This window comes from Pantherophis guttatus, chromosome 3 (genome assembly GCF_059756535.1).
Source record: "Pantherophis guttatus breed Tessera chromosome 3, ASM5975653v1, whole genome shotgun sequence".
Taxonomy (NCBI): Eukaryota; Metazoa; Chordata; class Lepidosauria; order Squamata; family Colubridae; genus Pantherophis; species Pantherophis guttatus.
In genome coordinates, this window is record NC_142065.1 from 187,287,172 (window position 1) to 187,302,470 (window position 15,299).

Below are 15,299 nucleotides of genomic sequence, written 5' to 3' on the forward strand. Positions count from 1 at the left end.
TGATTGCTTATTTATTCCCTATGACTATCATTAAGTGTTGTACCTTACGATTCTTGACAAATGTATATTTTCTTTTATGTACTCTGAGAGTGTATGCACCAAGACAAATTCCTTGTGTGTCCAATCACACTTGGCCAATAAAGAATTCTCTCTATCTATCTAACATTGGAAAGCCAAACACATTCCACACTGAGTTTAGTATCCATATCAAAATTTAAAAACCTGTTGTTATTACAAGCTTCCCAACCTCTAACAGAGGGGATTGGGTACATATGTTCTGCTAAGGGAACAAATGCCATGCAATGTAATAACAAGTAAGAAAAGTTCTTCCAGAGAAAACGGGGGGGGGCGTGTTTGCTTCAGAACAGATTCTAAAACACCAACTGCAAGATTGGCACTTCCCTGCAGAATAGAGAGCAGATGTTTCCAAACTGAAGCAGTGGTTGACAATTGGAAGCTAAATCCCACAATGGTTAACCAAGTATTGGGCTACAAAACCTGATTATCTGCCACCTAGTTTTTCTATCATGCACTCTTTTAGTTCTTCTAACGGTGTCTCGTTTGTTCTCAACGAATAGAAATGGAAGGGGACACAACAGCAGAGAGAGGAGAGTTTCCAGGCCAATGCCCAGCCCTGTGGAAAGGTTGCAAGGGAGCCTATCTGTTCATTTTACCCAATTGCCACCTTTGGAGCAGCAGAGAAAGGAGGGCAAGAAGATTGGAGGACCATGTCCTGCAGTGGTGAAATCCAATTTTTTTTACTACCGGCTTGGTGGGCGTGGTGTGGCTTGGTGGGCATGGCTTGGTGGGCGTGGCAGGGGAAGGATACTGCAAAATCTCCATTCCCACCCCACTCCAGGGGAAGGATACTGCAAAATCCCCATTCCCTTCCCACTCCTGGGGGAAGGATACTGCAAAATCCCAATTCCCACCCCACTCTGGGGCCAGGCAGAGGTGGTATTTGCCAGTTCTCCAAACTGCTCAAAATTTCCGCTACCGGTTCTCCAGAACCTGTCAGAACCTGCTGGATTTCACCCCTGATGTCCTGCCCAGGCTGTGGGTTCCTCAAGTGTGGTCAAGGGAAAAGGGGAGAAACCTGAATGAAAGCAGTGGAAACTCAGAAAAGACCATTTGACAGTTGAACTTGAAGGAGATTTATCTTTGTATAAAGATAAATAAAACTCTCCATGATGGAAGCAAGGGTACAAAGTGTCTTATAAGCACAAAAAAAGAATAAAGGTTAAGCACATAAGGCAAAACAAACATTAATCCAGGGTTTCTCACCTTTGGCAAACTTTAAGATGTGTTGACTTCCAGAATTCCCCAGCCAGCATTCTGGAAGTTAAGTATCTTTTCTATCTATAAAAAGGATAGAAACTTTGCCTAGAGAGAATATTAGTTGTTCCACAAGTTTAATTAAATGAGCAATGACTGATCAGCAGCTCTATTGCATTTTGTTTTGGGAAATGTCTTTCTTGGTAGAAATTATGTTTTTAGTTGCCTGCTAGGATTTGAGGCCCCATAAGTCTCACTCCCATGCTTGGTGCAGAAGCTATTGCTCCTATGTCCAGGAAATACCCATTACTAGGTTTAAATTCCTTGTACTGCTTGGCTTCAGGATGATTAATTTCTTTTATGGCAAATGCACTTTCTATAAGCCTGCCTAATTAAATGTTAAAGAGCAGGCTATGCAATCAACACACACAAAGCAAACTATATAATGAAGAAGTGGCACTCCAAGTGTTTTGTGAGTAGGCAGATACTCAAACCTGCATGAGTGTTTGGCCTGAATTTCCACTGCAGTGAGAGACATTTAAATTTCCTGGTGGGGAACTCATTAAGAAAGAGTAGAGTGTCCTACTTTGGAGGACAGATTTCCATTTTTTAAAAAATGGTCATATCAACTTCTAAAACTCAAAATCTATAAATTCAATTAGATATGGGACCTGTTGCCTCATGGCTACTCTAGGATGCACTCATACAATTTAGAAAAAATCCCATTGTAGACCTTTGCTTCAAGGAAGTACCCTGCATATTCAGGAAACATTCCATTATTTGTTGACGAAATACATAAAGTTTCTTAGTTCTTCAGGCAAGAAAAACAAAATGCACAGGTACAGTATATGTGGTACCTTGCTCAATAGTAGTGACTGTGAGAGGAATCTTGGAGTCCTAGGAGACAACCATTTAGATATGAGCCAGCAGTGGTACAGCAGCTGCCAAAAAAGCCAACACAGTTCTGGGCTGCATAAACAGAGGGATAGAATCAAGATCACGTGAAGTTTTAATACCACTTTATAATGCCTTGGTAAGGCCACACTTGGAATATTGCATCCAGTTTTGGTAACCATGATGTAAAAAAGATGTTGTAAAAAAGATGTTGAGACTCTAGAAAGAGTGCAGAGAAGAGTAACAAAGATGATTAGCGGACTGGAGGCTAAAACATATGAAGAACGGTTGCAGGAACTGGGTATGTCTAGTTTAATGAAAAGAAGGACTAGGGGAGACAGGATAGCTGTGTTCCAATATCTCAGGGGTTGCCACAAAGAAGAGAGAGTCAAACTATTCTCCAAAGCACCTGAGAGTAGGACAAGAAGCAATGGGTGGAAACTAATCAAGGAGAGAAGCAACTTAGAACTAAGGAGAAATTTCTTGACAGTTAGAACAATTAATAAGTGGAACAACTTGCCTGCAGAAGTTGTGAATGCTACAACACTAGAAATTTTTAAGATGATGTTGGATAACCATTTGTCTGAAGTGGTGTAGGGTTTCCTGCCTGGGCAAGGGGTTGGACTAGAAGACCTCCAAGGTCCCTTCCAATTCTGCTATTCTATTCTATTCTATTCTATTCTATTCTATTCTATTCTATTCTATTCTATTCTATTCTATTCTATTCTATTCTTACAGCAGCATTCAGTGTGGAATTCTTCTTACTCCCTAGTACCAATGGTGGAATGCTGCTGGTTTAACAACCAGTTTGGTGAGTGTGTGCTTTGTGCACGCACATGCGCTTTGCGCGTGCACATGCCTAAGGCACTTGCACGCAGCACTGCAAATGGAGCATTTAGAAGCTCAGCTGCTTATCTTCCAAGCCAGCAGTGGTAAGTAGAATAGAGAGCGGAGGTGGGGATCAGCTATGCCGGACGATTGAGATGAGCTACAAAGCAGGAAATAAAGGACAGGATAGAGCGGGGGCAGGTGGGCGGGGCCAACTGATCTTCAGCACTACCGGTTCATCTGAAGCAGTCCGAACAGGTTGAATACCATCTCTGCCTAGTATTCTTACATCATGAAGAGATGGTGTGCCCTTAGAGATGAGGGATACTTCTCATAGTCTTCACTCAATCTCCTAAAGAGTCAGTTGAATTACTGCATTTTTTTGACTAGGCCTTTATGGCAGATTTTCTTGAACATCTCAAATAAAAAGCCAAGCAAGACACAGGTAACTTTTTAAAAATTTATTTTGACACAGGGATGTACTAACAAGATTGTAAAAGCAACCACAGCATACTGGTGAGCATCAACAAGACAAGACACATCGATAGAATGTCCCTATTCAGACTGGAATTCAGCTAGGACAGAGTGGCTGACACGCCTACTTTGACAGTGTTGTCTTCTGAATCATTCGCAACCAGAAACAGGAGGGGGCATAAATGAATAGTTGCTCAAGCTTGAAAAGAGCTTTTGATGGCAAGTTCTGAAAATGGCATGCATAATGCCTAGAATAGGCTCCAGCACATGAGGAGACGCTGCCCTCTTCCTTACAGATCTGTCAGAAGTTTCTGTGCTTGTGAGAGTAAGTGTGTGTGTGTGTGTGTGTGTGTGTGTGTGTGTGTGTGTGTGTGTGTTTCCCCACTCCCATCTCTCCAGTTCCTTGAAACACAATCCTTTTTCTGTATTTTCTCTCTGAGTTTTCCCAATGCTGCACCAATGATGAATAATTTACCAGGATGGAGACAAGAGAAGTATCACTGGACTCATCCTTCATAAACTTGTCACATGGACAAGATGTATCAGTGCTTTCTGTGGGGAAATGAATGTGGAAGCTCTGCAGAGATCCTCCAGCTACATCAGTAAATAGGGCCAAGAGAGCAGGTTGCTTGCAATGTGATCAAACTGAGCTAGGGGAGTGAGAGAGAGAGAGAGAGAGAGAGAGAGCCAGGAAGGAGACAATGACAGATTTCACAGATAGGTTCTAACATAATGTCAATAATGCGCATACCTTCAAAGTGTGGATTGCAGAAAATTGAGGTTTAGGTTGGTCTTTAGTAAGCATTCTCCATTTTCTATCTTTTGCACTGGATGGAAACTATTTGATGCTTTTCATAACTGAATTACTAACCCCGATGATGCCGTAGTTATGATGTATTTCATTTTGATGTCTTTGGATAATGTAGTATAACTTAATGTAGTATAACTGTAGTATAACTTCTCCTACCCCACACTTGATTAAGCCTCTGCTAAAAACAGGAACAGAGGCTATTAAAGATGATAAATGTTTCCAGGAGCTTTAAAGAGGGAAAAGTATAGGCTTCATTTCTCACTCTATATTTCTTTAAGCAACAACAACAAGACATCCTTGAAACAACTTAAATTGGACATTCTTTGTTCTGTATATATGTCTTCTGTTTTTTTAATTGGATAAATTTAATCCTATGCATATGTTGTTCTCTGCTATTCATAGTGTTACCCGAAGATGCATATGAAGGTTGTAGCTGAGATTCAGATGTAAATACCAAACTAACTTGAGCAGACTTTAAAGCAATTATTGACATTTTTTTTGAAAATGGTGGGCATATATTCACGTTCATATTATTAAAAACTGGATAGCTTTGTCCTTTTGCTGTAGCTTGAGTTGGAAAATGCAGATAAGTGATGCATGTTCTGTTTCACATGGTCCTAGCCATGTATTTAGTATATTAAAACTAAATTCTTTAAATATAGATCCTGTTATAAGTCATAATAAGAGCAACATGTCCAGACCTGCACCCTAACTGAAAAGGGCCCAGATTTCAAGAATGCTTCACAAATGCATCATCTATCTGTTGATGTTATCTATCTATCTGTCTATCTTTCTATCTATCTATCTATCTTTCTATCTATCTATTTATCTATCTATCTATCTATCAATCTATCATCTATCAATCTATCATCTATCATCATTTATTTATAAAGTTGCAGTTCACAGCAATCATCACCAACAACCTTCCTAAAGAAGAAAGTTTGCAGACTGGCATAATTTTCCAGAATATTGGCACAAAATTACTCTATGCAAACTCTCCAAGCACCTTCTGAAAACTAATTGAATCTATTAGATGTATGGAGAGAAGTGGGCCTTCCAACTGATCAAAGTTCTATGCAGAGATTAATGGTGCCAGTGGATTACATGCCAGAACAAACCTACTCCTGACCAAATTAGGCCTCCATTGTTCTGAGGTATAGACCAGATTTAACACGAGTCTTCCCTTTTATACCACTTCCATAATGACCTGGAATAATGATCTGGGCCATGAAGTCATGAGCCATTTCCAACTTTATTTCCCAGGACAGCCTATTAAAATCCACTGAACTACCAATCTAAGTGTACCAAACACCAATTGTGAGGTGGAATTGAGCAGCTTGTGTAGGGATACTGCTGTGAAGCTAGAAGAATAGTACAAGAGAAGCATCCCTAGCTTGTCCTTCTGGACCAAAAATACAAATAAAGTCTCAATCCAGCAAAGGTAAAAAATATCAAGATGATAGTTGGGCCCATAAATTCAGAGCCTCACCCCTATTGTATGTGGGTAAGGTAAATGCCAGAAGAATTGGATGGAAAGTGAGAAAACAGGTGCTCCAATTCATAATCCAAACTCCATTTTTTATATATTTGTATGTGACATTGCAACATAAGTCCAAAATTCACAGCTTGGATTGTGATGTCACAATGCACAGTGCAACTTGGCATCATCACGTTTAGGCACAGATGCCTATGTGTAGAACATAAATTTGATTATAAATCCAAATGTTGTTCAGAGATTTCAAGTAGTCTATCAGCAATTTGCTTTCTCAAATACTTTATATCATTTATCACTGAGCTGTACATTTAAATGCCTCAAGGAAGAAATTGTAAGGGAGGCGGGAGAAGAGAGGGAATATGTTCCATACTAAAGAATGCACTCTTTAATTCAGCTCCTGCCATTAATCTTTTACATACCATGGTAAAGTTGCTTTAAATCATAAATCCTCCACAACTCTCAACGGAATATCTACTTCTCTGTAGATTTAAACAGCTGCTTTAAAAGTTAAATTCCTCTCCGTACCCCGTCATGCTATTTTACTCTTCATTTTTGATAGTTTTTTTTAAGTCCGCACTTTAAAGCCCAAGCCTGTGTTTTCTCACACTTCGTGTTTGTCCATTAGCAAGGTCCCACAGAATTCCCCCATGGAAGGCTTGAAATAACATTCTCACTGCTCCTTCACCCAGTGCAATCAGGGTATTGGAATTAGCAGTTACTCGTTCAGCATTGTGCTTTATTTTTATCTCCTATTTATCTTTGCAATTCTACGCTGAACATGGTGCGAACTGATAATAACATTAAACTGACTAATAATAACCATCGGTTAGGGCAGCGCAAAGCTTTGAAAATTTGATCATCTCATCCCTCTCTTATGCTTCTCAAGCATTCACATACACCCAAATGCAGACAGACATGATAACATGACATTAGGAGAGAAGGAAAACATACATATAGACATAAACACATTCCTTTATTACATATAAGAAAAGATAGATGCCCCTCATGGCTTCTGCTGGTAAAGGATCTAGAAAGACCTCCGGATGTCATTTTCTTAAAACATTTCCTACCACATTTATAAATTTGCGTGACAAATACTATGCCTAGTTATTTGGCAGATGGGCTTTTGTTCATAAAAGCAAACAGGGATACCAACATTGTTCCCCACCAATCAGCATTGGATTGAAACAATTCAGCCAAGATAAATTTATTACCTGGGATTTACTCTCTTTCATTGGCCCATTTCTCAATTTGTGGAAGAAGTAGGGTACCTAATCAATCAGAGAATTAGCTGCTAGACTATAGCATTTAGAATTATAGAGATTGCTTTACAGTCCTCTCTAAGTGGCTTACAGAGTCAGCATATTGCCCCCAACAATCTGGGTCCTCATTTTATCGACCTCATAATGATGGAAGATGGAGTCAACCTTGAGCCGATCAGGATCGAACTCCTGGCAATGGGCAGACTTTGGAAGTGAGCTTCCTAGAATTCTTCTGAAATCTATCATGCCAGAGGAGACATACTGAGATTCAAGTGAACAACAATAGTACACAAGAATTTAATTATATCTGTTTTCTTCACAGATATATTAGTCAACTCCATGTGTTCCATGGAGGTGACCTTCTTTTTATCCTACAAAATTCTTTAATATTTCTTTTTGTACCTAAAAGCATTCTAATGGTTCCAGAGAAGAGATTGACTTTATATCTCCTACAAGCTTCAGTTAGGATGTTTTTTTTTTAAAGCTGGCTTTTGTTTTTAGGGTTTGTTTTTGTTGTTTGAAGAAAGACACTTCTGAACAAATTTGCTCTCAGAGCTATGAATTTGTGAGTTCCTCCTTCCTTCCAGACAATTTATACAGCCTCTGAATGAGATTCTCATAATGACTAATGATGGAAGGATTAGAACTATTAAAACTTTCAACAACTGTCTGCAAGATACTGGAATGTTTTATCAAGTTAAGAGATTCTGTTACTTTTCTCCCCATCAGTAAATTTCTTCTAAATCCAATTGGGCCATCTTTCTTTACAACACTTGGGTGATAATTTGACAATGCTTTTAAAGAGCCATCAGGGAGGTACAACTCCAGTGTAAAAGATAAATCATCACAGTCAGTCAGGGCTCTGTTTCAAAGCACACGATCAAGCTCACTAGATATGAAGTCAGCATATTAAATGGGGGAAACTGATGGAGAAAAATTAACTTTTAGCAGCTGATAGGTAGTCATAATGATTTATAAATTACAAAAACACAAGTCTGAGCATTAGGAGCAGCGGTGAAATCCAGCAGGTTCTGACAGGTTCTGGAGAACCGGTAGCAGAAATCTTGAGCAGTTCGGAGAACTGGTAGTGGAAATTTTGAGTAGTTCGAAGAACCAGCAAATACCACCTCTGGCTGGCCCCAGAGTGGGGTGGGAATGGAGATTTTGCAATATCCTTCCCCTGGAGTTGAGTGGGAATGGAGATTTTGCAATATCCTTTCCCTGCCATACCCACCAAGCCATGCCCACCAAGCCATGCCCACCAAGCCACACCCACAGAACCGGTAGTAAAAAAAATGGATTTCACAACTGATTAGGAGTGATACTAAAAGCCAACTTTCTATGCTTATTTCAGCCCCCTCCCCCAAAGAGTAAACCAGAACTGTCTTCTACTGCCTCTGTGCTTCTCTACATTTATGCTTATTCATCTATGAAGGATGTGAAGGATATGTATGTACAGGTTCACAAACTAGTGAATGCAGGCATTCATGGTCACCATTCATTATTCTTTCCACAGAGAAAATATGCAAGGATGGACAACAATTTTGTCTTGAAACATTTACTAAGACTCTAACCTTTTTAAAAGGTTCTACATTTTTTTATAGCCTGGAAGCTATGGAAGGAATTCAAACAGGTCTTTGGCTGCTCTTTTTGAAACGCTCTCCTAGATTGCAGCTGATTTATAAATGGTATCTTTACTCAGAGGTAACATTCTTTCTAGAACATTTACTCTTTCTCTTTCTAGAAAGAGTGCAGAGAAGAGTAACAAAGATGATTAGGAGACTGGAGGCTAAAACGTATGAAGAACGGTTGCAGGAACTGGGTATGTCTCGTTTAATGAAAAGAAGAACCAGGGGAGACATGATAGCAGTGTTCCAGTATCTCAGGGGTTGCCACAAAGAAGAGGGAGTCAAACTATTCTCCAAAGCACCTGAGGGAAGCAATGGGTGGAAACTAATCAAGGAAAGAAGCAACTTAGAACTAAGGAGAAATTTCTTGACAGTTAGAACAATTAATAAGTGGAACAACTTGCCTGCAGAAATTGTAAATGCTCCAACACTGGAAATTTTTAAGAAGATGTTAGATAACCATTTGTCTGAAGTGGTGTAGGGTTTCCTGTCTGGGCAGGGGGTTGGACTAGAAGACCTCCAAGGTCCCTTCCAACTCTGTTATTCTATTTCTCTTTCTTGTGTAAATGTGCCATGCATTTTCTGCAACATTTAATAGCAAGACTTATATACTGCTTCATAGTGCTTTACAGCCCTCTCTAAGCGGTTTACAGAGTAAGCATACTGCCTCCAACAATCTGGGTCCTCATTTTACCAACCTTGGAAGGATGGAAGGCTGAGTCAACCTGGAGCTGGTAAGACTTGAATTGCAGGCAGCCAGAAGTCAGCAGAAGTAGCCTGCAGTACTGCATTCTAACCACTGCACCACCACGGCTCATAGAGAAAAACAGGGGGGAAATAATTGAACCCATTTTTTAATATATTATTAAACCTTAATCCTGTGGAATAATACTGATCTTCGATTGCACCAATAGCTACTTCATCAAAAGAAACACATATCAATGGTACAAGTTTCTACATCGGAAGCAGCACTGTCATTCCCGCACTGAGGAATAATCTTTTTATTGATGTTCCTCATGCTCAATAAATCCATAATTGGCAATACAGTTCCAAATACTTGATATAGCTTATCATTCAAAAGTACACTCACATCTTTAAACCCATATTATTGCAACATTAGTGTAAACCTGTTCGTTCTATGAGTTAGATGATGGTCATACTTCATGTTATCCCACAAAAAACAACACTGTTGGATAGGTTGGGCTGAGAGGGAGGGACTGTCCTTAAGTCATTAAAGTGTTCCCTTGACTGAAGGTAGACTGATTGGCACACTCCAGAACTAGATTAAGGTATTAAAATGTCCAACTGCATTGGCACTCATATAAGTGAGACCATTTAAATGTAATGAGGTGTGACCGCAACATTTTCCAAAAATCCTGTGAAATCTGTTAAACTGAGAATCAGGGTTGTCCCATGGCCATCTGCTGAGCTTAATGATAAAGACAAAATATTTGAATCTAGAGATACCTTATCCAAATTATATCAATTTATTCATTGTCCGTTTTTTTCCCCGTGATATGGAAAATTTTCCCTAGTTACCAAGAATGACATAACTGTTTAATGGTTCACGCTACTCATTATTTTGTGATTGTTATTTTTTCTCTCCATCATGACAATATTCCTGGATTACCTCTCAGTTTTGCGACCCACCTGAGATGCTTTCTTAGATACTAATACAGTTTCAGCATTCAAACAATGGAACATACAAACCTGGGTTTTGTTCATTGTCGTCTCCCTGCCTCCACTTCCTCACCATACCTCTCCTGCGCACACAAACACACACACACACACACACACACACAGCATTTGTCACAGCATCCTGTTGGGAATTCATCTGAGTGTTTAACAGACTTGTTTGAGAGATTTTTCTCTGCAGGTCTGCTATCACAGTCTGGTTCCTTTCTATGCAGGAGCAAGTGGAGTGGTCTCCACTGGCTTTACGGCTGTAGGGGGAATAATGGATGGACTCAATATATTGCAAATGCATGGGGATTAGAATCAGCATCATTTGCTACAAGGGGAAACAGTCAACATCTTATTTGCATCCATGCATAACAACAATGCAATTAGGACACACTTTTGTGAGAATTAGATTCAGATGGTAATTAACGAATTGTGTTATGAATTTTAATTTGGCATTAGGGAAGTAAATTATACTGTATTGCTCTGTTCTCACAGTTTGGATGGAATACATTATGCTATTCGTATTGAGAACTTGGAATTAAAAAACAAAATCATAAGCCCGGGTCCCAATGTCCTTAGAATCTAATTGTGTGGAAAAAGATGAGTCACATAAAATATTTGACATAGATAGAAGCAAAACAGCCATGACTGCCGCTGCTTTGATTCTCTCACACCTTTTGATGAAAGAATCAGTAGCAATTATGAGTGATGGCAGCTACAAAGCTGTAATCAGTAGAACATGTATTTAAAAAGTGATTTTAAAAAGACTAGGAAGAAATATGGTTTTTTTGTCTAATAATAACGTCAAAGTCATTTCCCCAAAAATATCTGATATTAAGAAGTTGGAAAATAAATCGAAGTGCCTCTTTTTCCTCACTATTTCCATCCCTATCCCCTTCATGTTGCCTTTCTCTTGGACTAACTTCTGAATGTGAGGTCCTCTACAACAGAGGCATCACAATGGTTGCAGAAAGCCCTGAACAGACAACTAGCACAATGGCTCCAAGGACTTAACAAAATAACAAAAGATTTATTACACTGAGGTTCCTTCTCAATTCTTCATGAAAAGTGGGATCTTTAAATATGTCAGTAGTTAATGGAAACCAAATACTATCTCTGGAACACAAGTCAGGCAACTGGGTTTTTCAATCAGCTGATGTCCATAAAAGATCCTAATGCTAATTCAGTGGTGGGTTCCTCCCGGTTCCGCCCAGTTCCGCCAAGCCGGTAGCGGTGATGATATGACATCACCGAACTGGTTCTGCCCCCGCCCCACCCACTCACCCCCACGTTATTCTTACCTTTTATTGGCCCCACTCCCAATCTATTGCTGCCTCCTGAGTCCCAGCTGATGGCTAGAGGGGAAAAAATTGTTTAAACTCTTGCCCCGGGCTTCAAAGGGCCGCCCTACAGCTGATCGGTGTTAAAAGAAAACAAATGAGTAAACCAGTGTCTGCAAAAATAAATGGGTAGACCGGTGCCTGCAAAAATAAACGGGTAGACCAGTGACTGCAAAAATAAATGAGTAGATTGGTACAGCTCTGTAAGCAGTTAAAAGCCTGGTAGACCAGTACCTCTGCTAAATCCTAAATAATTGTCACATGACCATCAAGCCATGCCCACAAAACAAGCCACGCCCACAGAACCGGTAGTAAAAAAATTTAGAACCCACCCCTGTGCTAATTGACTGTTTTCTGATTAGTGGCATTAGTGGGATACTCCAGTTTTAGTATGTCATTTTACAAAGATGAAGTCTTCAGGCCTTGCTGCATTGATGTTACAGTTTATGGGTTGTGATGCTACTGGCTCATGAATGCAGCTACAGTTGGATTTCAATCTGGATTTAAAGTTCTTAGATTCAGGTATCTTTGTTACCTTGGATCTGAAGTCCCAAACAATATAATTTCAGGTGTTAAGAACCATTAACTTTTCATATTCTCCAACTGTTCCTGGGTTACTGTCAGTTTCAGAGTGCCTAAATGGAAGTAAAGATGAGGCCACAGATTTTCTAGTATCTCATTTATTTTAGTCTGAGTTACCCCCAAAATTAGTTGGAGACTTCTTTATAAAGTGATCGTAAAATGCTCTTACTGTAGAATTAAATCATTAAATGTTATTCAATTTACGGAAAAAAATGTGAATATTCCTAAGGTTTGTGGGCTACAGCAACATACAGTAAATGTCCTCCTTATGTATGAGCTCCAATTTATAGAATTCTGGGCTATATCACCGTATTAGCTGGGAATTGTGGGACCCCACAGAAATAGGCATTCACTAGGCTGGGAAAACTGAATTAGAAGCAAGCAGCATTAATTTTGGACAGAAACTACAGTATTATAGTATATCTGGAAAAAGGTTCATGCTTGAAATATTGTCTGTTGTGCATAGAGTATATGAATTCTTCAAAGCCATCATCACTTGCTGAAATAAATAAAATATTCCTAGCTGAAGCTTACTTATGAATGTAGAATGTGTATATTTTTCCGATAATTCTAGAGAACGGGATATATACATTTTTCAAGGAAAGCAGAGTCATCATTAAGGAAACAATAAAAATAACAAATTGCAGCTTTATTTCTCAACCTGTGTTTAATGACCATATAAATGTACATTTTCTCACCATACTGGTTCAGAGCAGTCATACCTAAACTTCACAATATGCCACCATGACAGGCATAGGCATAACAACAAACTTAATGGTATACCAATACTCATAGCAGAGCTATAGAAGTCAGTCTGGTTATAAGCAAAAAGAGGTTGAATACATTGAATCCAAGTACACTGATTGAAGCTAAGGCTATAGCAAATGTTCTGGATATAATTCTTTTGGGAAAGAATGGGAACTTACCAAGTGTCTTCCAGAAGGGAAGGGGCATTATTGGAGAGCAAAACGTCCAAGAGGTAGTTATGACCATTTGATTAAAACCCTCTAGTTCTGTCCATACATGGTTGTGTGTAAAAAGGGAGCAAGTTTTTTTTTATCACCATGACTAACATCTTAACTTTGACCCTCCTTGAGGGCACACTTCTTAAAGCCTATAATGCAGGAGTGCTATTCAGCAGGTTCTGGAGAACCGGCAAATACCACCTCTGGCTGGCCCCAGAGTGGGGTGGGAATGGAGATTTTGCAATATCCTTCCCCCAGGAGTGGGGAGGGAATGGGGATTTTGCAGTATCCTTCCCCTGGAGTGGAATGGGAATGGAGATTTTGCAGTACCCTTCCCCTGCCACGCCCACCAAGCCACACCATGCCCACCAAGCCACGCCCACAGAACCAGTAGTACAAATTTACTTTTTCGTAACAAAACCCACAACTTTTAAATACTGCAGGAGAGGACTTCTGAAGATCTCCTGCTTTAAGAGACCCACTTCTTTGACACCCTGGAGAGGACATTCTCCTACATCATCCCCAGGTTTTGGAATGCCCAAGAATTTCATTTGTCCTCTAGGAAACTGTAAAGCAGGCCTCCTCAGGGTGCCGTCAGCAGACAATGTTGGCTGGCGACCCCCAGGGGGAGAGCGTTCTCTGTGGGGGCGCCGACCCTCTGGAATGGGCTGCCCACCAGCCTTAGGACAGCCCCTGACCTCTTCTCCTTTCGCCGCGGATTGAAGATGTGGCTCTTTCATCAAATGGGCTGATCCACAGGGGTGATTTTTAAATTATTTTAATCAATTTTAATTGGATTTTTAAAGTTTATGTAATTTTTGTTCCGTTCTTTTGTAAGCTGCCCTGAATCCTTTGGGAGAAGGGCAGCATATAAATTACATAAATAAATAAATAAATAAATAAATAAATAAATAAATAAATAAATAAATAAAGCAAGCCATACTCCTTCACCAAACTTTCAACAGTCAATTCTTGTCCATGGTTTTGTGTCTTTGTGTGTGTGCTTTGCCTTCTTCTCTGTAAGTTTCATTTTCTGTCACAAATTAAATAAATAAAAATATGGTGCAAACAAGGCTACAACATGGTAATGGATTTCAGTTCCTTAGGGATATTTATTTTCTTCCAGTTACATAAAAGGGTTTTCCTCCTGCCGCCCTTTATAATGCACTTCTTGTGTTTTTGTTATTTCAACATGTTTTTTACTCCAGGTGAGTGCTTTTGAGGAAAGATGAGAGAGAGGGGGGGGAGGGAGGGAGGGAGAGGGAAAGGGAGAGGGAGAGGGAGAGGGAGAGGGAGAGAGAGACCCAAATCAGCCATTCAACTCTCAAGGCCTGGATCTTCTCAACCCTATCCTTCATCAGCTCAGATCACCAATCTCCCTGCTCATTCATAAGGTGTTGTCTACCACTTGTAATTTTTCTGTTTTCCAACAGAAACATTCCGTTTTCTCTTCCCACAATCACTTGGGGAAAGTAGCTGCATTCAGAATGCCTTTTTGACCAGTAGCACAAGAAACATCCATTTGGAAGTCTTTTATCTCAACACCTTCCAAAGCTAAGCAGGTACAGAAGCCAAGATTTCAGAATGGAGGCATTGGTGGTGTTCTTAATTTATTTATTTTTCTTCGTTTAAGTAAAGAGTACTCTCTGAAATTGGATAGAAGGCCTATTTTTCATTTTGCTTCAGTCTTTATTCCTCTCCCATCTGTTATATTTGATAGTTCCAGCGCTGAGAAGGGAGGGGTGGAAAGATTGGAGTAAAGGGCTTGTCCTTTAATCATAAATTTAAAAGGCCAGCAGGATTTATTGCTCCTGGAAGGTACATACCTCTGATAGCCCTGGCGTCCTGCTGCAAGTGACCCTCACAATCTATCCTTACATCACTTGCAATAACTTTGACCTATTAGCTGCCTCATTGCAAAGCTAACTTGAAACATCTGTGCAGTGATAAAAAAAATGCCAGTCTTTTTTTGATTGCGGTCAGTATGTCTGGCGAGGAGCAGGTGTGTTTTATGTAACTAATACATTATTGCAGGTCAGTGATAATCTCAGTTATTCTGCAT